Source organism: Helicoverpa armigera, chromosome 4, assembly GCF_030705265.1.
Source record: "Helicoverpa armigera isolate CAAS_96S chromosome 4, ASM3070526v1, whole genome shotgun sequence".
Taxonomy (NCBI): domain Eukaryota; kingdom Metazoa; phylum Arthropoda; class Insecta; order Lepidoptera; family Noctuidae; genus Helicoverpa; species Helicoverpa armigera.
This window is the reverse complement of record NC_087123.1, coordinates 9,869,197-9,896,804: the sequence shown is the minus strand read 5'-3', so window position 1 is coordinate 9,896,804 and position 27,608 is coordinate 9,869,197. Positions and strand designations below refer to the sequence as shown.

General features: G+C 34.5%; 1 protein-coding gene across 1 annotated transcript in view; it reads right to left on the bottom strand.

The window, feature by feature from the left end:
- The window catches only part of LOC110375009 (protocadherin-like wing polarity protein stan), a 174,720-nt gene that overhangs the window by 47,940 nt on the left and 99,172 nt on the right, over window positions 1-27,608 (bottom strand). The window contains exon 3 of the mRNA XM_064034220.1: window positions 27,075-27,106. The gene's annotated coding sequence lies outside the window, so the exon portion shown is untranslated. The remainder of the gene's footprint in view (window positions 1-27,074; window positions 27,107-27,608) is intronic.

The following is a 27,608-nucleotide window of genomic DNA, read 5'->3' as shown; positions in this document are numbered from 1 at the left end:
CAAAAAATATCAAGTGCTCTCAGTTACAATCCAAAGAAAAAAAATAATATCGTTATACAGCTTTCACACGTGTTTGAAAGACAGTACTGGGAACGTAGGCGAATAAAAAAGGGGAGTCAACCTAATCTGCATACAACGTACATCGGAGCGTATTCTGACTCAGGATAAACGGTTTCATTTCTATATTAAACTTTTATTGGCGCGTTTTATTATTTTTATTTCAGTTTTTTTTTTCACGTTGGCAACATTTTTGTGGAATATGTTTACTTATATTTTAGGAGTGTTTAATATTTTGTTTTGCTGGGAAAATATATGTGAAATATTAGGGTGATTACATAATGAAATATTACAGTTTTGAATGCCCACTTATATGAAGAATGTTGACAGGAAAATCGCCGATGATAGTTTATAATTATACAGAACCTTCACAGAATATAACGAATGCAACTAATATTAGCTACAAGTTGTGGGAAAGTAGCCATTTGGTCTAACCCTATACCTTAGAACTGTAATAAAAGTTATTGTAGTAAGGAAATAACTTCCACTTAAATACTGTAGTATTTAAGTAAGGAAGTAAGAATAATACTTATAACTATTATAAAAAGTTGTTTAATAGTAAAAAGTTAAATAAATCATCATTTAATTTATTAAACCAATAAACCACAAATCGTTATTTGTTTAAAATAAATTTTCTTGTTTGTTATAGTGAAGACAGAAGTTTAATTAAAGATTTTTATAGCCAGCCTCATGGATTCCAAATAGGGGCTTTCTTGTAATTAATGATTATTGTTATTTTATAGGCCGTTTACAACGCAGTTCTCTGTTTTCAATCGTTATGGTTCAGCTTGTAATAGAAACACGGCTGTTGAAGTACCGAATGCAAAGTTTCAAATAGGTTTTAAATCACTACATAGTCCATTAAATACAGGATAGAAAGTGCTTTTACTTTTTTTTCGCTAACGGCCGTACCGACCACAAATTCCTTTACAAGTTTTCGAACAAAACTAAAATGCGTATTTGGCACGCTTACATTTCGGACGCACACGCCGAAAATGTATTCCCGGCGCTGACTTTTTTCACTTAAAAAAAATGCAACGTGATTCGCTTTCGGCGTAACGCCCAAGTTCACCGACAACGTAAACGTTAGTCTTGTTAAAACTACTCTTTACCATGAATTTTCACGTTAAATCAAAGTCAAATCATTTTATTCATTCATTCATTTAAAGGCCTTTACGAGATCTTATTAATAAAAATTTAAAAATATAAAGAAGTTCGATTCAGTAAATAATTAAGTTGTTTAAGAAAAAAAAACGGGCGTTTATGCTATCAGTGAAGCTGGGCCTAAGTTCGCTAGTACTCAGTGAATCGTACGATTACGTACGGAAATACGATTCGAGAGATTTATCCCTCACGTACACATTTGATGAATAGGGACGTTTTTGCGCAGAACTCTTACGATCTTGGAGACAAAGTTTGAAGATCTCGAGTTGATTTACTTTCTCATTTCCTTACTATTATACGCGAGGGAATTGGATAATAGAATTATGAGATTTAGGGGTGAAAATTGTGTTTTTGTGAGCCAGGTAGGTACTTTCTGATTGGGCATATTTTTATCAAATTATAATGAAACTTTACAATTATTTGGAACTGTTGCGTCGTGTGTTCTTAAGTTCCTTCGCAGCTTACGTTTTTAACCAACTCCCCAAAGAGGAGTTTCTTAATTGGGATGTTTGTATTTTTTTAAATAAATGTGGCTCATTATTTTAAGCGTATACTAATTCTCTCACAAAGAAACTACTTACCAAGAAGTAAGGTATTGACCGGGGTATGAAAGCAGTTTATTCCTCTTTAGAACGTTATTGCTCCATTTTCCGCTGAAAAGGCTTGAAGTTCAAAATGCTTTATTTTCTTAAAGTGGAGAAATATCAGACGTTTATCCAGGTATAACTTACGTTAAGTCTGTAAATGGTAGACTTAAACTAAAATAAATGACTTCAAAGACTTATAAAACGATGCAAAAGAGTTTCGACAAAGAATTCACATTTCACATAACATCATAATAGGGTAGTTTCCTAAAAAATAATAATTAGTCCGTCTTGTAGATTGTCCAAAATTAAGCGATACGTATTTTTTCTTTTTTAAATTGGATCAGAACTTGTTAAGATATAGCGTGTTAAAGTTGAGTGTGACGTCACAAGTTGCTACAATTTTCAGGAGACTGTGACGTAAAAGGCCCCCACTCCTAATTTTTGAAGCGTATTATCTTTGTCATTTTATGTTCAATTAAAAAAAGAAAAAATACGTATCCAATATTTTTTGATTATCTAAAAAGCGGACTAAATATTATTTCATTATTTCGACCCTGGAAACTACCCTATTATGGTACCTACGCATTTTAATTGGAAACCCAGACTGGTTTGTACAAAGTACCTAACAGTAAAAAAATACGATATTTTGATGGCTTCATATAAGTCTTGCACCGTTTTTATTGCGCTCTGAAATCTTTATATCTTTATGTAGTTGCTCCGATTTTAATAACAACTTAAGCTTATGAGAGCACTTCCCGAGACTGAGTATTAAAATCAAGTATTAAACGAAAGCTATTGCAGTATCGTTGTAATAATATAATTAGTATCTAGTGCTAAGGCTTAATTATAACGTTCAGCGCTTCATTGGATATCTTACTTAATCCGCCATAAGATTAAAACTTGTCTAGTCATTTAACGTTCCTTCTCTGTCTTTTTTTATCTAGCCCAGGTAACCACGCTAAAAAACTCGTTCTGAAAAAATCTAAACGTTAATTCCAAACTTTCAGAGTTGTATGAATATTTACCGTGCCTTTTTTGGAAAAAAAGAAAACCAAAATACAATTTCTACATTTGAAATTTCAGGTAGAAGTGCAACCTCTATATTTGCTTAGGTAACTCTATACCAAAAAATCTGTAACATCTAGCAATATGTGCTTCGGTACAATGTTTGCACTTTCTACATATCACAGCTGTATTCCAGTTATTTACTTATGTAGATCAAATAGGCTCGTTCGGCTCGTTCCTCGGATCATCGGCTTTCTGTGCAAGATTCTAGCCTCGGGCGACTGTCTATACATAGGCCGCGACCGTTTCTTATTGCGATTATATTAATAGAGATTATGAGGATTTACTTCTATTTCTACTTAGCTCTAAGAGTAATGTTTAATATCCTTTCTTCTCTGAAATGTTATTCACTGATGAGCGTTATTGCATCTTTAGTCTTTATCTGAAGACTAATAAAAATGTATCAAAATATATTTTCCACACGATGGGTCTTCAAAATTGCTAGTTTAAACAGACGACATAAAAACTGAGCAGAATATCAAATGGTTGAACCAGCCGAGTCAGATCATTAAATATAGAAAATGTCTCATTATTATAAAAACGATAGCTATTTTCTCAGCCTTTTCTCCAGCATAAAGATCGTTTATTTGACGCGTAATCACCCATTTAAAACTATTACACTCTACTCAGCATAATCTTTGTTTACTGCGAAGTAGAATAAATGGTAGTCATCACATAGCATTTATCTTGAAAATGCGTAAGAAATATATTACAAACTACCTCCGTGGAGGGGCCTTGTCAATTTATACTCGACGATATCTTTTATGTAATCTCTTCAACGAGTCTTCAATAGATAGTAGATATCCTATACTTTATACACTACACCGGCGAGCATGATCGCTTTATAGACAACAGATAAGAAACCTAAACTAAATCTTCATAGATAAAGAATGCTCGGGTTTTTCTCGCCATCGCTGAAAAGGGTGACGAAACAAAATCAACAATCGATTTGATCCGTCCGTCTAATAATCGATAGTAATCGGTTATCCGTTACTCGATCATAGTTTCATAGACAATGTGTAGTGTTGTAAAAAAGAAATAAAACTCTTTGATACAAAGCACTATCGACCGCAAGGGGTCGCCGGCCTATGATTGCTGGCTTCAGTGACGCAGTGGCACTTAACGAGAATTTTAAATTCAAACCAAGAATTTATTCGAGTCGAATGCGGCTTCCATTGCATAAACATTACTTTCCGTATAATAATAGACTTTAAAAATATAAATGTGCAGGAACAATAAATGTGCAAGCATTAGGTACTCGCTAACTCGGCCGTTAGCTACTAAAGTTTGATTGGATTTTACTTCTAGAAAAATCGATTTAAAACTTTTTAGATTCGATATTATGGTCAGTAACTAAGGCTTGCAGTTTGATAGTCAACTATTATTATTATGTATACTTAGCTTTTAAGTAGGTAAAACTTTTTCCATGAATGTTTGCTTAACTTCTAATGCGTGAGCGTAGCTACATACTTGGAAAAACAACTACCTTTTACATAGGGAACTAGGAAGGAATAAATCAATACAATTATCTTCAAATACATTACATACAGGTTTACTCACATAAATTCTTCATAAACACGATAATGAAAAGCGTATTTTCTGAACAAACTTCTTGTTTGGAGCGCCTTCTTAAATTATTGTCGGAACATTAAATGCGCTTCTGCATAAAGTAACACGTTTATTGTGTAGTCGTAAAAATATATTAGAAAATATCATTAAATATTAATAATCAAAATTAAATTATGCAAATCAATCATTGGAAAATCTTAACACTAACTTTTTTCACAGACAATTGTAGAAAAACCATAGTAAAGGTAAACTTTTTGGCGGGCAATGGAAAGCATTATGAAGTCTTTATTCTAATTGAGTATGTTTATTATGAAGTTGTTATTTTAAAAAATGTAAAATCATATGAAGGTAAGTAAATAATATCTGTTACGTAATTAAAATCCTGCAATTATATTACCTTGAATTTTTACATAATCTAAACGGGGTCAATGACCGTTTGACTTTTCAAGCAGTGAGTAGGTATTCTTTATTATCTGTGGCCGTTAATGGTCGAGGTGCTAAACAGTAGAACAACTGTTCGAAAGAGGTTTTAACGCTATTCCGAAGGTTTCTTCATTACCGTATCTATTCTCTATTGATTCAAGTTATGTGGCCGACAAGGAATTCTTTAACGTTTATGGCTATTGATTGCTTCGATAAATTACAATTCTAACTTGTACCACCCGGTATTCCAATTCAGTAAATGATTGTAAATTACTTATTGTTTTAATGAAATGCTTTCAGAATGGATTCATAATGTTTCATTGCATATAGTTTAGGCTAGCAGTGTATTTTGGAGTTCTTATAAAATATTATACGTAAAATAGATTATGTATTGACAGTTTGTTAGAAATACTTTTCCCGATCTTATTAATTAATATTTTATAATAGATTAATAATTAAGTCGACTTCCCAAAAAGAGGATGGTTCTCAATTCAACAGGGTGTATTAATAATGAAATGAATGCCTTTTTATCTGAATCGGATTCATTCAATTCATAGGGGTATTGAATTGTTAACAAAATTCGTTCTGTATGCATAATTATTTAAGCTCTATCGAATAACAGAATATATCAAATATCAAAACCGACTTGCGACATTGTATTACGAGTAAAATGGCCAACTTTAATAAAAGCTTTTAAGAAAATCATGCTCTATTGAAATTAACAAAGCAATGTCAGTTGTTCTTTTTCATTTATAAGTTCAGAGAAAAATGCAAGAAGTTGATGAAGCCGCATTAATTAATAAATTGATTCTTTGTATTGAGTGCCAGTTCTGATTATGTTAACGATTCGCAATAATGAAATAACTGTTATTGGTGAATTGAGTTGTGTATTGGTTATAAGCATTTTTTTTTATGGATCGCGAAAGTTTGTGAGAATTGTATGCTCGGATGGAAATTTGTTTCACCACTTCTTTGGAACACATATAGGAAGTGGTAAAAGGCGGGTTTTGGGGGCTGTTTTCTGTAAAAGCTACCTCCATAAAAGAGCTGATTCTCCTGCAGCTTGAAAAAAGAAAGACTTTTTATTTTAGTCATTACTGAAGCAAGATACCTACTACATATACTGTATTTATTATGTTTTCTCGTTGAAGACTCGACAAGAGAGCATGGTTGTTCAGAATATTTCATGAAGCATAGGTACTTGAGGAGTGTTGTTAGCTATTCCTTTGAGCCGTACAGAAGGGGAAATAAAATGTTTGATGGATTTGAACAGTATTCCTTATTTACTCGTTCCTTACTTTGTCGCAAAAATATTGTTGACTGGATAATATATTGTCGAATATAAACCCTTTAGGACACCGCAGACAAAGCGGGTTTTGGAAGAGACGGTGGGACGATCTGGATGTCTACTAGTTTCAATGGATCCCAAAGTATCGGGAACCAAGAAGTGAAATGGGGAGGCCTTTGTCCAGAAGATAAATAAATCGAGTTAGAAATGAGGGAAAAACATAACATATAGGTATTGAACTCTTGAAAGAAAGAAATCTATTACAAAAAATGTTTGATAAGAAAATAAAATGTTTGTACCAGTGCAATGCTATTATAAAATACCAAGGTTCAAGTTTTATATCCTTTTCCTATAACTGGATTGGTACTTAGTTAATGATGATGTTTGCCGTCTCCCGATATTTTAATAACTAGCTTTGCAGTCCGAAGAAGTGCATATTTTACAGTCGCAATTATCATAAGCTTTAACAACCTAATACCCACTGTATAAGGGTGTTTTGAGAACTGCAGTTTAAACCCCATATAAATTTTAATACTCCAATAGCCACAGGAGATCAGAGCACATATTTCTTTCAAAACTGAAATCAAAAATAAAATATTGGAAAATTATAGTTGTCAAAGGCTCAAATCCGATTTCTAGGAATTGCAAATAAATATTTTACGTTGAATTTTTAGCCATATGAAAATATTTCTATTGCATGATATTTGCGAAGACTGAATAAAATATATGCAGATCCGCATATTGCTCATATGAAATGGAAAATATGTGACCAGTTGACCACACAGGATCCCGATACCATAAATTTAAAGCATGCTAGTAATACTCTCATGTTATGGGCACAACAACTGGTGGCAATCCCGTTTCCCAAGGCTAGTCATAACGGTATCGCAACCAGTATTCCCATACTGGGTTTGGAATCCTGTGCCATAAACTCTGCTAATGATTCCAAGTAATTTAAACCTAATTGAGACGTAATAAGTTCTATAAGAAGCGCAGTGGATAAAGTGGTCTCGTTTCGCAGGACGGATGGGGCTATAATTCGAATGACAAAGATCATGTAAGTTTTCAAGCTTTATGTTTTTAACTTATGAATGTGAAAAGTAAGTTAAGATGAACAGAATGTCTAAAGTTTCTAGAAAAATGTTGCCCTCATTCTTTTTCCGTCACATTAAACTAAAATATTGTATTCTTTTCGGGACCTCCATTCAAGTCTCACCTTAGTAATAAGTTAAATTATGAGCACTTACGTGAAAAGGTTGTGAATAAAGCTTTTACTTTCTTTACTTGTTATTAAATGAGAGAAACACATTTAATCTTACAGAGAGGCCGCCATGCAGAAAGATAAATGGCGGGAACGGCGTTATCTTTTTACAATAATCTTTTTCATACCAATTTCATGAAGGCAACGGAATATTCAGTCTGTTTTAATATTTAATCAGCTGAATTCTTGTGCACCAACACTCGTTTACGGCTGTATTTTAAAAGCATTTTTGTTACTTTTCTAAGTTGACAGAAACTTTGAGCAAACTTACACTGTGTTGCTATAAATAAAATGAAAGTTGAAGTAAGTTGTCACTTCAAAGTTTTCTCCCTTTTAGTTTTCAAAGCGAAAAAGTGACTTTAATAAAATACCTTTTATACTGCATCATATTTTTGTTCTATATACAGATAGTGAGCACGACTTTATGACATTCCACGGAGCAAAATATTTAGCTGAAACACAACTGCATGTTCAAATATTCAAAATGACACCAGCTCTTCTAAAAAAGCAACAAAATGTTTAACATATGGCAAGTTTTAAGTAGAAAAATGCTGGCGGTAATAACCGAGAGAGGTTCGTTATCTCGGCGCAGACGGCACACGTCTGAATGGCCTCCATTGACGCCGGCGAGAAGCATTCGAGTATTGCCCCCCTTAATTAAGAGGGACGAAGAGTGGTTTGAAAGCGTTGGCGGTGTACAATGCCTAGGCATCCTGGTTGTTTTGAGGGCGCCTCATTGTTCTTGGATCGCTCGCGCTTCCACCTGGAGTGAGTCCCTAGTTTGACTCCACAAAGAATTTTGCGAACGTACTGTAGGTGCAGTTTCGCCTTTTAAGATGTTCGCAATTATTTTTAATTGCTAAGAACTTTTTGTGTGAGATGTGCAATTTTAAAAACATGCCTGTGATTTTTGTTTTCGTTTCTTTGCTGGGACGTCGTGAAATATTATGGTTACGCTAACGTCTTTTTTTGTTTGCTATCGCACTTACTTCAGATTAATTGCTTTCGTGTTGCTTTTTGTTTTTATGAATAAGTTGTGGCAAACCGCAAAAGGTACGGGACGGGGTAGGTTTGTCATTTTACATGTTTATGTTTTAGGTCGAGAAAATACAGGTATAATAATTTTCCGGCTACATAATTGCGGGTTGTCAACACGGCCAACGAGAGGAGAAGGCGGAACAAAGTATCATATTCACGTAACCCAAGCATCGCGTATGTTGACGATATAAATCCGGTATATCAACAAAAGCGTCCAATTCCCTTTTGTTGTAAGCAATTTTCTGTGAAAATCATATCAGAGGGTTCCTTTTGAATCGCTGTAAGAGGGTTTAGTCCGTCCCATTCAAGCCTTAGTTACACTTGCGACGTTAAACCAATGTGGGGTGAATTCAATGGGATAATGTATGGTGTTTTGAAAGACGCGGAAAATATTGAGTTAAGGTGATAGTGGCTGGGGTGTTGATGGAGTTTTTTAATCTACCTGTGTGTCTTGTTTATGGCGGTGAAACACGATAACTTCGTTAGTAGGAGAAAGGAATAAAAGGTTTTCGAGGATAGTGCAAGGTTTAACTACTTATATACAAGCTGATAACTATTGATGTACAAAATGTATAGCAAAATTTAGGTGAAATATATGTTTTTTTGTTAGTTTGACTGTATATTTTAACCGTGAGAAATAGCTAGTCTAAAATCATTTAACACTAAAGTATAAAACCAAACTATTCGAACAACAGCCGAACGTAAAACAGACCGGCCAGACTAACACGATCATAATCCGGACACGCCATAAAATATAATGTCGCAGTAAAAACGATATAGTCTAATAGCTCGCGTTATATGAACAAAGGAGGTATACAGCGCATATAAATCTTTTGCACCTCGATCTGCAATGATTGGACAAATTACATGGCCATATCACACGCCAGTATTGCTTGACCCCCCATATAACAACCACTTGCGTCTCTTTGTAGCGAATTGTCGTGGTTTTGGGGAGGAGGGGGAGGTCATTTGCGGTGGTCGCAATAGGAATTGCTCGCATTCATGGGCGGACAATACGTTCAATGGGCTCTCTTATACACAATACATAGCTGAAATCCGCAAAGATCTATTGTAGATATTTTTAGATAATACTGTTCTGTTAGAGTTTTTTCTGTTTAGTCTGAATGTTTATAGGTATTATTTTGGAAAGCCTTTCTAATAATAAAGGCCTTTTTTTTAATAAAAAAATAAATCTTTGTTATTTGTTTTTTTGATGCAACAAATCAGTTGAATAAACAGGATACGAAAATAGCAAATACCTACTAATTAAGGAAGATTTATTAGGATTAGGAAGTAGGTGTATATCGTAAAAACAGGTTAATGAAGTATTTTTCTTAAGTATGATAAAAACACGAAATAATCCTCGCTTCAACTTTATTAAGTTAAAACAATCCAGCGCCTACGAAGTATTTTGCATGCTCAGATGATATCACGATAAGATCTAGTCACCTTGAATGCCATTAGCATTTCTCATAGCACATACTGCGCAAACAAAAACATAAAACGTTTTAATAATATCCTGAAAGTGAAATAAGTAAACCTAGATAACATGTGCAGCCCAATTAAACCCCAGCTTTTGCTAAATCTAATATGTTAGCACTTAGGTATCCCACTAAGCTGGTTGTATCTTACTTTCACATAGGTACGTGAGAATTAACATTACCAAATGATTTTCTAATTTCAACCATAACATTATCAAAATAAGGTGCATTCCTATTTTCGACATGAAATATTCCGCTATGAAGAAACGCGAGCTGGCACCATACGGTAAAGGAAAACTTAGGAAAATGTTTTCTAAGGTCGTACGAACATATGTTAGCCCGATATTTTATTGCTCTACTTAAAACGCTAAGTTTCTCTAACTGTTGTTGTTTGTTTTACATTAGTAGGAAAAGTGTGAAGGAAAACTCAAACACGGTAAAAACAAAGATTGTATCGAAGTCAAATTACTTAGCAATTTGCTGTCGAACTGAAGGGAACTTTATTTTTAACAAAGAAGCTCTTCGGGAGTTGTTGCCGTTCCGATACAAAGAGATTTCCTCGCACGTTACGCCTTGTGTTGTTTTCCTTAAAATTTAATCAATATTACGTCTCATCACAGTGATTAATTTCACGGCATTGTTGGCTTTCAAAGAGTAACAAAACGATCGAGTAGAACAAAGGTCTTCGTTAAAACAGTACACAGTAAATCAGAAGCTTAAAAATAAAAATATCATCGTCGTAAATGGCGCCAAGCCGTAGCACTGACGTGAAATAAATTGCGAAAAGACGATAAAAATATCGTAATGGCTTTGTCGACTTCTATCGCTTGCAATAAAAAGCTTCAAGATTTCAAAAATATGATTCCAAACCTAGCCAAGGAATCTTCCTTCGAGAGAGATGTAGCAAAAGTACACGCTAGAACAAGGAGACGTACTTCATATAAAAATTGTGTCTTATCACCAGGTTATAAAGTTTAAATTTCTGTACACATAATAATTTGGTAAGGTTACACGAGAAGTTGCAAGCTCGCCGGCAAAATGAAAAATATTAAAGGAGTCCTGAATTTCAAACGGCCATTTACAATTGTACAAATTGAATGGAATTCCTTAATATTATCTTCTGCCTTTATTATCTAATGAAATAAAGAATGTGCAATGAAACATTTCAATGGAGAAATGTTTGAAGTTGAAGATGCCACTGGAGACAAGAATTTTTGATTTCCGAAATATTTAAATATTATTCGAAAGAAGGAATGACAAGGACGTCTTCCAAATTGAAATAACTGTATTTATTTAAAACAGGAAATAGACCATTTACATAAAATATTGAGTAGTCCTAAAGTAAAAATTCAGCACTTATTATGTTGATGAACATATAAAAAAATCATTAACTTACAGAACCAAATTAAACGGCACACTAAATAACAGCAACAACTTAGTCTCACCCCATAAATCTTAGGAAAATGCAGTCGGCTCTTAAATTCTTAATTGCTGCAGAAATAAAATTTTACAACGTCGCGTCGCCCCGTTATATTAGCATAGGAAAACTTTTACAGGCACTCAAAATGTTATAGCTTACAAAGTATCGAGGACATGGAAGGATCGCAGGATTGAGAGGTCCTCAAGATGTCAAGTGTGGGTTCACCGGTTCACGCTTCGCCGTGAGGGCTGGCCCCTCCGACGTCGAGAGGAACAAGTGTTCATTGAGAAAGGTAACATTTGCTATGTAGGCACTCCACGCTTATGATCTGGTTTTGGACGGCGTTTCAAGACAGGCTTTTGTTTTTTAAGTAGAACTTGCTAGGCTCTATTTCTTGTGTTGGCTGTTTTCATTTTGCGTGCATGGGTCACTTCTGTTTTTTTAATGAGCAACATGAAATGTTATTTTCAAATTCGGCGGTAGCTTTACCGAAATTGGGTTTCAAAGTATATTTTTAGCTACATGCGAGTTCGCAAACTTTTCGCTACGAAATTCGTAAATAAATCTAACATTGTTGCGTACTTTATTCAACAATTCGGTAACGACCATTAGTGAAGTTGTAATTAGCAGCACAATAAGTACTTGTTGAATGTTTTTTTTACAAATGGTAGAAAGTCTAGTTTCACGAATTAAGTAGGTACTGATCAAGTACGCAGCTATGTTACCACTACAACAGTTACTTAGTTAAAACAATAAAACTGCAATCACAGACATACCTAAGTCGTAAAAGTAGCGAGCATTTATCCTACTAAGTATAAATTATCTACGTCTTAAAGGCGATAAAATACAGAAATAAGCTGTGCTTTAATACTTCCGTTGTTAGTTTAAGGTCTGCTTTTCTGTCTCTACAGAGTTACAAAATACATAAATGTATTGATTTATTCATAACATACCTACTTTAGTTCGTACTTTTCTAATTGATTTACCTAAACCTGATGCTATAACAAAGTAGGTAATTTAAACGTTATTTCCATTAACATAAATGTCACTTTTTATGCGCTCTCGTCCGCAATTGCATCTCCTCGTACTTCGTGTTAAAAGCACTCATAAAAGTAAATCAGAAGCACTCTATATTGTAAGTTACTCAATTATTTGTTCCGGTACCGTATTTTTTCTGTTTACCTAAGCTATTAACTGTTTATTGTCTTTAAAAGCTTCCATCGTTCATAAGGCAACGTAACAAGAGGTACTTTTTTACATCACGATATATATAGTTTCACTTTTATAAGTACATTTGTCTATTTAGCCAATATTGTGTCCCCCTATTTAATGTTAAAAGTATATTCTAATTGACCATGTCCCATCGAAATTCCTAATTGTAATTCCTCACTAAATACCTACGCAAGCAAACCCTACATTGCAACAGCACTTGTGAGCAATAAACCAATCGCCAATCCCCGCAGTCAGCTTAAGTTAAGTATCTCCACAAGTCCACATAATCACCGCGAAGTGTGTATAATATGCATTCATTCATCCTCTTTAGCGCATTTATCTACCTCTATCTAACCCAGTAAATCAGTAGCAGGTAATGCTTCTTACAAATGTATGTACGGTACAAAACCCGTCCCGTAAGTCGCAGCGGCCGTACAAATATTTGTTCCGGCCCCGGAATGTCTTGATGAAGCTCATGTGAGCACAGATTATCAAATTACGCTGCGACAAAACGAACGAATTAAAGAGTATGGTTACAGTGTTGTAGGTATGTTTCAACGTTGCTAATAAATTCACCTATTTGAAATAGAAAGATGGTAAAATTAATGCGTATGACAAAAATGATAATAGAAATGGATAGATCCATTCGTTATGTACGTAAGACGCCAGGATATGAGACAGTTTTGTTCACTGAACTGTAAGCTGACAAGCAAACCGCAGGAAGTTATAAGGTATTAATACGACAGGTTACTTAATCTCCAAGGAAGTCAGCTTTGAAGATAATGCTTTTTTGGGGAGCTTACATGGCTTCTTACGAGGAGGCTTTGAAATTACCATTCTAAGTAAACAGAATTAGGGAAATTAGGTTAAACTCGATTATTAGACACAGCGAAAACTTTACACGAAGACATCAAGTTTAAATGTCGTATTCCGAGACATGAAACCTAGCACCAGCTAAAGCAATGCCAGAGAAACATTCCCGTCACAAAGCAAGATAAATGAAACAAAATGACGGTAAAGAAATAACGTCATAAGCGAGACACACATAGTGCATGAATGTCCGTGGCGGGCCGAGCTTGACAAATTGGAGTCCCAGGATTATCCTTTCAATGTGCTATATTACGAGACCCGGGGAGAATTATATCGCGGCAATCGAGTGCCACGCTTTTGTTTCATTACATTTATCCGAGATTTTTAAACGGTAGCGCCAATTTTGCTGTGGGATTATTCCGAGGGATTATTTTCATTGGGTGCGGTTTAATTCGGGGCGTTTGTTCGCGCGCCATTTTTGACACGCGGTTTTCGGCGGGTCATTTCGGGATTATATTATTCGATTGTGGAATCGACAAATTTGCAAAAAAACTTTTTGATTTTGAAATAGGTACTGCCTATAAGTATTGAACATTGTTGCACGTTTTTCATACTAAATTGGAAATGTTGAATTTATGATAGCTTGTCGTCCAACTCTTGTTGATAATATAATCGATTGTTATTATGATCATCGACAGTTATCCAATAATTCTTGATGTAATAAATGGCTGCAGATTTTTCAGTTTTATCCAGGAAAAACCGAAAATCCGAAATAAGTACGAGGCATGCGGGAGGGTTTGCCGTGTAACTTACGAGCGAAAGGCGATTTCAGGAGAGTGTATTCTTTCTTATTTACATTAAATTCCTTGAACTTTATTTATTTAGTTAATGTATTAATAGTTCTAACAACACTTAAGTACAAGCAACCTATGTAATTGTGTATTGAAATAACTTGCTATGTATTTTTCTGTGATGAGATTAAAAGTTTTAACTTAAGTAGGTATGCTTGGTAATGATTGTCAGACAACATAAATGGGTGGTGTATCCAATCAAGTAGGTACGTGTGTAATGAACACAGTGTGTTTCTTAAATAAAGAAAAGATGCTCAAATTCGCTCTATCTCATATTTTACACCATCTTAATATTATAGACGACATGTCGTTTGTATAAAAATGGCCGGCGAAAGCCTTGGATAGGGTCTCACAGGAAATGAACCGTGGACTTTGTGCCGCCTTAATGTACCTACACATCAGACCTTGCCGATTTAGAATTACAAATATATTTCACACCGCGTCTCCTTCAAGAATAAAGTGAAAGAGGAAACATTTTCCACCCATGCCTGCGTATCTGTTACACCATTTATATTCATCAGGTATTACATTTGACAACCCTATCTTGGTACTCCTCAGAACTCCGTTTTCCATATTTTGCTGAGGATTTTAAAATAGACTTCACTTCTTTAGATTATGCCACATTATAAGATGCATGTTTGGCTCCATTAAAATTATCATTCGAAAATATGGCGATTGGAGCACGCGAGTCCTGAAGGATGATTGCAGTGCAGCACAAATTGGACCTTAATCAGAGCAGTGGTAAGTTTATTTTAGTTTGAAGTGTGAAGGGGGTAATTTGGTAAACTGTTTACGCTAATACAAGCCTGAGGGACCGGTTGCACTCGTATTTAGCTGCACGCACACCCTGTCTTTTCCTTTCCTTTTTTTAACAAACATCTCGTTGTAAGTCATGATGGTTTATTTGGTTTAACTGTGGACGTGAGCTAGTTACGGGTTGAATTAGTTTTTTTTAGTTTGTGGTTTTGAATACGGCGGAGATTGCGTTGATTTACAAAATCGATCCGGTCTACTCCGGAAAATGTAGGCTGTTTGCTGTTCTGTTTGTTTAATTTGTGGTTTGGTGTCTTATATTTTATTTTTAGTAAATAACGAAGTAAGCTCGTGAGAACCTGATAGCCAAAAGACATGATTGTGAACAGAACAAAAAAAGAGTACCAACTGTGAAAATGCCGAAGACATCCAGAAGAGTTGGTCTTAAAAGAGTTTGTATGTGTGAAAAGTCGCACAGGTGACAGCGAGATAGTTATCTGCAGCCAAGGTATGTTCGATTAATTACAGTACAGATAAACTTCCCAGCAGCTAGTACTTGTAACTTTAACGATTTAGAACACCGTTAGCCGGTTAAATACTGTGATTGCCTGACCTGAGCACTTGAAAGTTAATTGATTCTTGTGAAGTACTGTAATTCTATTCGTTTCCTTTAAATAAATTTCATAAGCTTAAGTCACAATAAAATCATAATTTATGAATACTACTTTAGTACATTATGGCAAAATTTAATTATAGAGTTACATGCCGTAAAGTTCCTTCATTAGAAAATTACATTTAGTTTCGTAATTTACATTGCCGAAAGACCAAACTTGAAGTTACTCTAAGCATAATAAAACCTAATTAAGTTAGTTCCACAAACAAATGCGTTACTAATAAAATAGTTTATTACCACCCTGTCTAAGTTATACGCAAAGTTGGCAACTTCATCTAACTTAGGCATTACGACTTTGCGACTTAAGTACGAGACAAGATTGACCAAATATAATGTCGGAAATACGAGTTAAGTTACAAGTGCCACGACTTAAGGTCAATGTTTCAAGTTAAGCCGAATTTAGGCCGAAGTTGAAGCCGATTTTGGGTGAAGCTGTACTTAGAAATTTGAAAGTTCTGAAGATGGACCGCTGTGGTTTGTCGTCCTTTATTTTTAGCTTTTGCGAAACAATTTTGGGTAGGTACTTTGAAAACTTTTTTGTATTTATTTCTACGTTGATATCAATGATATTAAAAACACATGAGGTAAATACTCTGTTTATATACGAACAATAGTTATTTGTTATACAAGAGTGCAAAGTTGCTTTTTAACCGCGGGCTCAATTTTGATGACCGAGCAAGCGAAGGATTCTAAAATTGAAACACGAGCGTAGCGAGTGTTTCAATAATTAGAATCCTGAGCGATAGCGAGGGAATCAAAAGAGCACAAGGTGAAAAATCTTTGCACTCGAGTGAAACACGTAACTTTTCATCCCACCTCATCGAGGAAATTACTAAATGCAAAAATCAAAATGGCGCGCACATAAGAGTATCAAATTAAAAAGATGTACCTATTAAAGTTCATATATTTGAAAAATCACTTTAAAAATAAAACGACGTTAAAAATCTGTGTAAAAACAATAATAAAAAATACTTAATTATTATATTATTATACTTAATTATTTTAAGCAGTATTTTATTTGTTTAATATGTATTTGTTTGAAAAGTCTTATCAAGATTGTCACAAATGGAGTATTGCACACGATGTTCTAAATTCAAATCACTTTGCCGCTCTAGAGGATAAAAACGACTTTTGCGCTCAGATATCAAAGGGTAAAACTACTCTTTCCGAGATGGTGGGATGAAAAAATATTTTAGTCACTAAACATTCAGCCAAAAAAAGCAATAGCAAAAAAAAAACTTTTTTCAAATTCGAATAGCCACGACCAAAACATGGTTCTAAATTCAAAATTCTCCCAACTTCGAACGCGATAGCCCGAAGCTTGGCCCGAAGCGTTCCGAAGCCACACGAACAGATCCGACGCGACGTCAAAATGGTCTCTATTCCGTTACACGCATCATAAACTTAACTTGTAATTGACGTACATGGGTGTCTAGGACCTTTGGCTGTACGCGTCGTGTTAAGGCGAAAATTGCTTTGAATGCTTTATAAGGCTGGCATAACGTGTCTGTAGTTATTTTTAAATGTCTCACTGTAAACCTTGTTCTAGACATTAATATCATTTGAAAGCAACTGATCAAAGACTAGACAAGACTAATAATAATGTTCAACGAATTAATTTAGATTCATTTGATCAAAGAGAAAATAATTTTAGTGCTTAAAATAGAATTTGATCGAAATGTATGTAAAAATTTTGTTGATGTAATACCTACGGGCTTGTTAGGTTTTGTTACAAACTAATTTGTTAGATCAAAAATCCTAAATTATTTGTAACTTTCATGGATATTACATTCATTATATTGAATTTGTTTTTAACACGCTATGTTCGACTATCCTAAAATTTTCAATTATTTTTTATGATTCATTTTAATATACGATTACATTTTTTTTACAACTTATTTTTTCAAAGAAGAACCACACCTTTTCAATATAAGAACAATGCCTCCAGGTACCTGTAACCAGTAAAAGCAACAACGTGTACCTAACACAATTTCCTAAAAACACAAGTTAAGTAAAATCTTAAAGAAACATTTTCAAATAAAAGCCTTTGCGAAAGAAATCACACTTAGCTGAAATCCAAACTTTTCGCCTACACATCGCCAGGTTACAAGACCTTTGCCCACGGAAAGGTTTACCTCAAAGTTGTATATCGTCTAACGAACGATCCCAATATTCTATCTATCTTTTGATCTGCATACTAGGGATAGAGCGTTGACATTAGCTCCAAACAAGTAGGGGCTGCGGGATTGTTCGAAAGAGTTACCGCGGCCCTGGTACATAAAAGGCCTACGAAGGAACAAGATGGATTTTTAGTCAGTAAAAATCTGAAGCGTGAATCCACAGCGGAAGGGGGGTTATTTGATGATTTTTGCCATCGATAAAAAAAGCGCCATACAAGTTATGTCGATTTCCTATCTCTACTAAGCAAAACAACAGAAGATAGAATATGGGAATGGTTGTAAGTAAATAGGGAATATGGGAGGTCAACTAATCCTGGACGCGTGTGGTAGACAGACATGGCGGATTTGAGTGCCTTTATCCTTTAATTGCGTACAGAGGTAATTAAGAAGCTTAGCTAACGCCTGCGTTTGAAGCCTGTCGAGTATTCAGATAAACGATAGCTGGGATATTTTATTTTATATTTGAATTGATTTCTTGAGTTCATTTTATTAGACGAGTTTTTCTTCACTTACTTGTGTTGGATATTTTTGGGGTTTTAATATTGTTATTTTACGGTTGTTTAACTTATGAACTGAACTAAACTAATAAAGTAAAATATATATCTAAATATTTTTCAAAAAAAATGAATATGAATCGTATGTATTACATGCATTTTATTTTCAAGGTCTATAACCTTAACATTTTTTAACGCCTCACGCAAAACTTACATAATTTATAAATATAGCGAATATAATCGATTACTCGGTTAACAACAATCGATATCACACAGGAATAATTAATTTCATCTTTGATTCATTCGGAGGTGTTATTAAATTGAATGAAGCGTAAAATCGACTGGCGTATCGATTGAATACCGGATCGTCTCGATCGTGTGAATGGGCATAGAATATATATCTTTCTGTGTTTATATATTTTCATAGTTGGGGGTTCGAGATTAAGTTTGAGTATTAGGTACTGTGGAGTGATGACTTCCGCAAGGCGGCTGGCAGGAGCTGGATGCGAGCACCGAAAATCGATCTCAGTGGCGTGCACTTGGAGAGGCCTATGTCCAGCAGTGGACTGCTATAGGCTGATGATGATGATGATGATGATGATGATTAGGTACTGCTGTAATAATGCGATAGCGAAAATATGTATACGGCAACTCGCGACTTTATCACTTATGACACTCAAATTTTGCTCTGCTGATGCCTACTTTAAAAAGAACCGTAAAAATAATGAGTGAAGTTCAGTTTTTTACTGTCTGCAAAAATATATCTTTTATGATCTTTCCGTGCTCCGATAAAAGACCCAATTTGTTTTTATGCACGGTAAAATTCTCATTACTCATAATGTATTCTTTGGAGGTAGCTTTTAATTCAATTACTGGGAAAAATATTTTCGCGAAATTAAAATGCATTTAGTTTTCACCCGACTACGAAGAAGGGTTATTGTTTTTTTATTTTCTCGTAAGCTGCGGGTGTCACCTAACTAGAGCGGGTTATTATGACTGTGGCGCCTGTAGGGTACTGACCTATTTGTTATTGTGTGTAGTACATTCTTCAGCAATGTATAATGTCTCTTTTTTTATAACAGCTTATTTTTTCTTAAAAAATCTGGCATGGTTACAGGCTTGTATATAGGCAACATGTGTAACTATGTATGTTTATTAGTAAAAACAAAAGTCAAATGTATTTGCCTTAACTTAGCTTTTTATGTAATTTTACATGCTTTTGTTTTTTTTTTATAGTTTTCATAATTTTTATCTAACACCGTTTTATACCATGTTTTACGTAAGTAAAATATCAAATTTTTTAGAAGATATTTTTCAATACCTAGTAAGGTTATGTAGGCTTAGCGTAGGAGTTAAACTCAAGTCTAATTCAGTGAAAGCATTCGAGCACTTAGTGCACGAGTGTTGTTTCTGACATGACATTTGGCTACCTCTTGTACTGAAGCACTCCAATTAATTTGCAGACCTTCAAGTTTGTCTGCCCATCCAGACAGAACGGACAGGTGTGTTAATGGATCATTTTAATTGTTTTGTTACGGTACTTTGACGTTGTTGTAAAATTAGTTAAATCAGTTTAAGTAGTTAGGTACTTAAGTCATAATTCGTCGCTGCGATTTGAAATATTATATCCAATTTGTCGTAAAAAAGTACCACTTGACTATCCACGATGCAGACAGAATAGTGAAACAATCGGTGCGTATGACCCATGAGACAGGGAAGTTAAACTTAATTAAATACATAAACCAATTTAGTGAGACTTACTGCAATAGGCCAGTAAAAAGATAATACATTCATAACTCACAAGAATATACTATGTCTGTACTTTCACACCAAGAAAACCACACTATCAGTAAAATTAGCTGCAATACAGCTGAACGATCTCCGAGGCTAATAAATCAACCTTTATGAGCAAATTATCCTGAAACCGTATTCCGAGGATGCATAGCTATTCTATGGGGAAGATTCAATTACTGGTCGTCACGTGCCATGGGAGCCATCAATGGTTTAGAAGAGGCCGTTAGTTTGCAGTGTGAATGTTGCTTCACCTTATGTGGTAATATCTATCTGTGTGTTTCTTGTGCAGTGTAAAATTAAATGGAAAATAGCGGGGTACTATCATCATCCGCCGAGCCTTTTCCAATGCAGCTGAGTACTTGTGTTCTACATGAAGCGACTGCCTATCTCACCTCTTCAATTTGATACCGGATAACATACCGCTTGGTAAGACTGGTTGTTAGACGTTCTAGCTTCTGAATACCCGTAACTATCTATCGGATACTATCATAGGGTGACAATATTGTAATTAGTAGGTATATATTGCTTGTTGCATGCTTAATTTTCATATCATTGAGTACCATGTATTTCTCCTGACTGAATTAGCGATTTTTCGAGAAACATCGTAACAAAATACACCGTTTATTTATATAAAGGTAAATAATTCCCCCCACATTCATACCAAAATACCGTATAAACATTACGGAATATAAATGGTATCTGTTTATTCACCGCCATTGCTTCCAATACACGCTGAACTCTTTCAAAGCGTTCCATCAATCGTTGCGACCTTATTGAATTTATTCAAAAGAAACGATAATATTTCAATATTTATCATGGCAACACACTGATCGCTGAACAGATGGTATTTTTAATTTCCGAACGAGAAGTTTGGCATTGCCGGCGTTCGCGACTTCGGGACGAAAGCAATCGTTCGGAAATACTCGAAATAAGGGTTTATTTGCATATTTGCCCGCATCTGACTTGGTGTTTGAGCTTTGTTTTGTATTGATAAATGTATTTCACACGGAATTGCGAATTTAACGCATTTGTGTTTTATTACGATCTATTAATTTGTTAGTTTGCTAACTAATGCAACTAATGGCTGATGTAAAGCTTTTAAACATTTTATATCTGAACGTATTATAAATTCCGTTACATTCAACTGTGAGTTTTATGTCACTACCAGATATAACTTATGTTTTTATTTATGCACAGTTTATAAAACGTACTTAGTACTCATTTGCCTGATTAACTAAATCGCTCTGCAGAAAACGACCACCTCCACAAATCCATTTACTCAACAAACAAACTAGTCTATTTATTTCCACAAACTTCAAACAATCTAACGGGACAGTCTCAAGTTTCAAATCGCATTCATACTCCCATATAAACGTATTATAATGACTTCACGGACTGCCATTTACATGTATTAGGTTTGTGGCGCAGGCGTCGCGACGCGAGGCCCTAAACTTATCATTTTATAGCGTCATAAATAGAACTACATACATAGTGAATACATGAGTGTATGGTGGACTGTATAGTGAGCTAGGACGGAAGTTCTGCACTAGTTTGGCTTGTTTATTAGTCGAACGGATGATAAAATGATGTTCGTTTGTTTATGGGCTGCGAAATGAAGTATTGATGTTGATATGGATGGCTGTGCTTGGTCTCAGCAAATTGAGCTTTGCAACCTTATTTGTCATAAAAGGCTGATGTTATGAAGTGAACGAGGCTGTGACTTGAAGTTATGGTAAAGCATAATCTAGTAGTATCAGCCATAGTACGGTCTAAGGTACATTTAATTTTAAATTTTAATTAATTTAAGAACACCGATTGCGAACTTGTTTAAGCTATTCTATTCCATTCCTATCTCCTTTTGCGTTTTTTTTTCCTTTTGTAGAACATGCAAAATAAGTCATACATTTTTCATAAAAAATATGCAAAGTTTTTAAATCAAAATACCAGGTTTTTTAAGCTATGCTCGTGACTTGTTAACTGGCCCAGTTTTTCCGCAAACAATAATTTTATCTCCAGTTTGCAGTTCTTCGTTTGCATAGTCCAGTGCACTTTACTTACTATTATTTGCACATGCCAATTTGTTCTCAGCCGTCTCTAACAACTGAATAAACAACACAACTATTTATAAACTGTGGGACCCTTAGTCATAAGACATGACAACGAATTTAGCCAATTTTAAAGTCTTTAGCCAATTATTAGCATATCCTGTTGTTATGCAATATGATACCGCATCTGCATGATAGCTCTTCTAGTAATTGATAAGATTATAAAAGTTCGTTGCTCTTGGTCATCAACTGTTTTGTTTTCTGCATATTTTATTTCGTTTTTGATATCTTGACATAATCGGTGTGTTCGGGAATTTTGTGAGGGAGAAATCAGTTAACAATCACACATTTTCCTTGACAAAGTAATTGCTAGAAGATTTACAGAAAACTGTTTCCGATTTTTCCATTCAATTTTTCCCTAAAACCACATTTACAAAGAAAACCCTTACACGATTTATTAAAACGACGTCTTTATATAGTTTCTTGTACTTACTTTCTACAGCAAATAAGAAATCAGTTGAAATCTAATTGATTTCTCGGCACGAGAGCACATGTTGTAGAATCAAGGAAATTGGTACTCTATACATTTACTCATTTCCTTTTGCTAATTGGTCATAGTGACTTATAAGCAATTATATGATTAGAAAATCTTTAAAGTAGATCTATCTATGTTTGAACAGTACAATTTATTGACAGAAGGCGATCTACATCATCTATAAATATTTTTAAAATGAATAAATATTTTCATTTCATTTCAATGAATTACTGTATTCAATTTTGATTTTAATGTACAAAAATCAATCCAATTCCTTGGAAACGCCATCACACGTGAACTGCTGGACCCGTTTCGTTTTATTAGAAGGGAAGTAGCTTAGACCCGGGAGATCAGGATAATTTTTGTTACCATCCGGCTACGCAAAGCAGTTATATCGAGATGCGAGAACTTAGTCGCTTATCAATTTTCCTTTTGTCAATTATGATTAAATTCAATTACAAATTAACAATAGAGTTCACTTGTAAGCGATCGCAGACTTTTAATCGTAATTAATAAAGGTGTGAGTATAAATCATTGCATGAGAGAGCAAGCGAGGCGATTTGATTAATAGATAAAGCGGCTAAGAGCCCATTACACCTATGAGAATAATGCTCCTTTTATCTTCATCGTAAAATAAGGTAACACGACTTTATTAACATTACTATGATGACGTACTTATACCCATATTGTTTAACGGTTCAACCCTTCACGTGTAGCTTAATCTCAATTATGTGCCCTTTTACGTTTATATAGGCTTTTACATGCTTATTACATTAGGGGATTAGAGTAAACTTTATGTTTCAATTCATTTCTATGTATATTACCTTCACTCAGATATGGTACACAATTTTGCCTATTTTTGATCATGATGAGAATTGATATTAGGAATAAAATATTCTGAAAATTCAAAAATAAACCATGGAATGCGGTATTTCTATATTTAAATCCTGGTATTGCGGATAAGCTACTTTGCACTCGCGCTACAGCCTCCACATAAATCTTACTTTGATAAAAGCAGCATTTCTCTTTTAATCTTTCACTCACATTATGGAATCCATTTGTAAGGCTAATCTTATGCACACAAAACCTCCTTACGCTAACTCTTGTTGATAAGGCACCAATCCGTTTACCCTAAAGGGGGCAAAGCATGACTGATTTGCATGGAACTGAAGCAAACTTACCTATCTCAATCTTGTTAGATTAATGTTAGTTTACGTCCCTGATGTAGCAATTTGCTCGGAATAATCCAATATAATTTATCGAATCAATTATTCGAAGCAGCGGTTCTTGCTTTCTCGATTAATCTGAAGTTTATTATGGTGTTCGATATAGCGTTTGTGCATCGTTCATCCCTTATACGTTAGAGATATCGTCTCCTTACCACAGTTGTTATCGGTTAGAGCGCTTTCACAATAGTGGATTTTGTAACGCGGTTTCAAAAGTCATCTCTTGAGTTGGTAGCTCTCAATACTCAACACGCCTATATGAAGCGGGAGCTGCCACGCAAAGACTTCCAAAAAAAATACATAGGTAAAACGATAAATAATAAAATAATGTAAAGGGATAATAAGTTGGAAATTATAGTTACCTAAACCAAGTGCAATATAAACTCATCAGCATTATATTCACTAATGACAAACAACATATACACCATCATATAGGTACAGACGTAGTTTTTGCCTAAAAGATTATGACTACTCCACACTACATAGTCTTTATTTCCACAAAAAGGTCGGTAGCGATATCACTTGCATTCCCACAAAGGAAAACAATCCATTTGAAGATGTCATGTGAAGTTATTTCGCATCGTGGGTATTACTGAATAGAAGCCGACATTCACAGGTATGTGTAGTAGGTATTTCATATAAAGAACTATTTAGTTTTATATATGATTCAGTTAAAATATATTTTTCAGCGTGAAATAATTTGGAAAATATATTGAAATTCAATCAATGGCTAACATGAAATTATGTAGTAAAAAATGCTAAATATTTATTGCGAAATATTGATACGTTAAAACTTCATCGATAAATATTTAAATGAACATTTATTTAGGCACCATAAATACTACATTTCATGTGTTGGCAGTTTATGTTTTAAATCAGGCCAAAATCTAAAATGACCAATACTTTGGATCTAATTGTAATTTATCTGATACAGGTATCCGGTAAACAAGTTCCCATGATTGCAATTGCTAGCCTAACCCGTTAGGGCGTTTGAAACGCTCAGACCCCATCAAAGCTGAGCGGAGAAATTTTTAAACAACCAATTGAATTTCGATATTCAAAAATCTCCACCCATATGTACCATGTACCACATATGCACCCGATGTCGTTCAGTTACTACAATACTTCCTTATGAGAATAGAATTTCTTATTGGTTTGTTTCAAAACGACTCATAGGTCATTAAACTTAGAGAAGAGAGAGTGACATTTAAGAATCAAACAAGTAGAATGTAAGTGACAAGCTTAGTATATAATTGAGTGGATACTAATGGTAATGTACCGCAATCTTTGATAGGTGTATAACATGATAAATGGTGTAGCGAAAGTAGTTATTACACAACGGTATTTAATCGATCAACGTATTGTTATTGCGCGGGAGTTGTCGCCGATTCTAACCGATTTGTGGGATGATGTATGATGTTCCTATTGTAAAACTTGATAAGACTTCAACAGTAGTACTTAGAATCATTATTTTACTGAACTAGGTATATGCGTTTTCTCGTATGGAATATTGCTCAATAAGGATTTCCAAATAATACCTATAATTTTGTGGGACCCAGGAAAAAATGTGCTCAGAATGGCTCAGAGTAACATCAGCATCCTTGTTATCACGATATACCAATATAAAAAGCAGAGTCATTCATGTAAATACATTCTCACCAAGGAGGCATAAATAAGTACAACAAGAAGAAAACATTTTCAAAGAAAAAACCTACTTTTTATTTAGAAAAACAATCTGCTTTGCAAAACCTCCACGTGTAACTGCAATAGTAATTAAAATGCGGTTGTTTAGAAAAAGTAAACGTTCAAACAAATATACATAGTTTCCTTTGCTGAAGCAAGGCTTTCACGCTGTCTGGCTTCCCAAAGATCCTTTAATTCGTTTCAATTCGTCGACTTCGTGTTTGCAAAGTTTAAGAATTACATTTCGTTCCCTGTTACTAAGGAAAAGTGTTTAATTTAAAAGAGTTGGTTCTCATTGTGCTAAAAGTTAATGAGGCGAGACCAATGCTTGTTTTGTTTACTTACAGTAAGAGAAATACTGTTACGGAAATAAAAATATTAGAATTTGGTTGTGGGAATTAAGTAAAATAAGTAAAACGTTGACTGTTTCATGAATTAGTAGCTATTTAACGCATTTTTACTCATAATTAACTCTGATTTATTATTTCCCTGAGAAAACGTACCGTGACACTTTTAAGGCATATGACTGCATTTTACAGTTACTCATTTATTCAAACAATTTTCTAAATCTCAAGACACCACTATAAGTTAAACTAAGGTAGTAGATGTTAACAGTATTACTTATACGATGTTTTTCTTTGAGAAAGCAGTAGAAACAGAAAAGCGAGCGAGCTGAAGGAAGCTGCCATGAATAATGTAGTCCGAACGTATGTTTTGATAGCAGTACTACGTAACTAAGCTGGTTGGGATGCTTTACAACGTTCTACACTGCCAAATAAAAATGCTATTTATTTTAACGTGGATTGGATTGCTTTTTAAATGATTCAGTGTTTGTATTTATGTTGTTTTAAAAACTGAGAATTTATCAAGACAATGGTTTACATAAATTAGCACGTTGTTTAGTTAGCTTTCAAATTCAGGTACGTTATTTTCCTGTGACCACGCTTATTTAAAGAAAGGACCATACTAACTTAAATATTTTTATGAGTACCCTAAAGAACACCTTTTTGGCCTTGTTTAGCGTCAACCCTATAATACTTGGAGTTGGCTGTGCAAATTGTGATAAACAATGCTTCCTGTTTTAATGAAAAACCTTTTAAAGATATTACCCTCATGCAACCCTTAGGCGAGGTGAAGAAGTGGCGTTGGTGTGGCGGGAAGGTGGCGTACTCGCGACTTTGATTTTACTTGGACATGATTAAGAACAAATTGTGTAAATGGGTAAAAGAGCTTTGATTGAGTTAAAGGACTCATAAGTATTGAGATTTTAGGTGATTCGATGGTAAGTTTCAAACTAAAAAATATTAATTTTTATTTTTACTCTTGCAACATAGTGCCGTCATTAGGTGCTAGTGTAGGTGTTCCCCTCTTACTTATCCATTTCTAAACATAAAATAAAATAGAATATCCACAATATCTCCAATAGTTTAAAGAAGTAGAGTGAAAGTTCTCATTAGTTATTTACCTTTATCTACTCCAATATCCGTCTTTGTGAATCTGAAAACAAGAAAGTAAACCGTTAATAAACATTCATAAAGTAGTAAAACAATTGTATCCTTAAAAAAATTATATGATAATTTAGAACTTAATTTTCGAACATTTTTAGTAAAATGTACATAATAACAAAGTGTCACAAATAAACACCAAAATTCAATTTGATGCGTGCAAATCATTGAAATCCTACCTATGTGACATACTGTATGTACACAGGTTTGAAATTAAAATTTTGTACGGGAGAGTATCCCAAACAAACAAATACCGTGATGTTAGCTAATTGTCGAGCCATGAAATACAATACAAACACGCTGGCCTCGCGGCCCTACACGTAGAGAGAGTACATAGTACAGTCAACTTCAGGTCAGTGGTAACAGTTTTATAGGAAAATCGTACTTATTACTATTGAGTTAAGGTGCATGACAGTTACCACTGATGTGCGGTCTGCTGTACATAGGTACAGTGGCCGACAGATGCTCAAAAGTTTATGATTACATTTTTTACT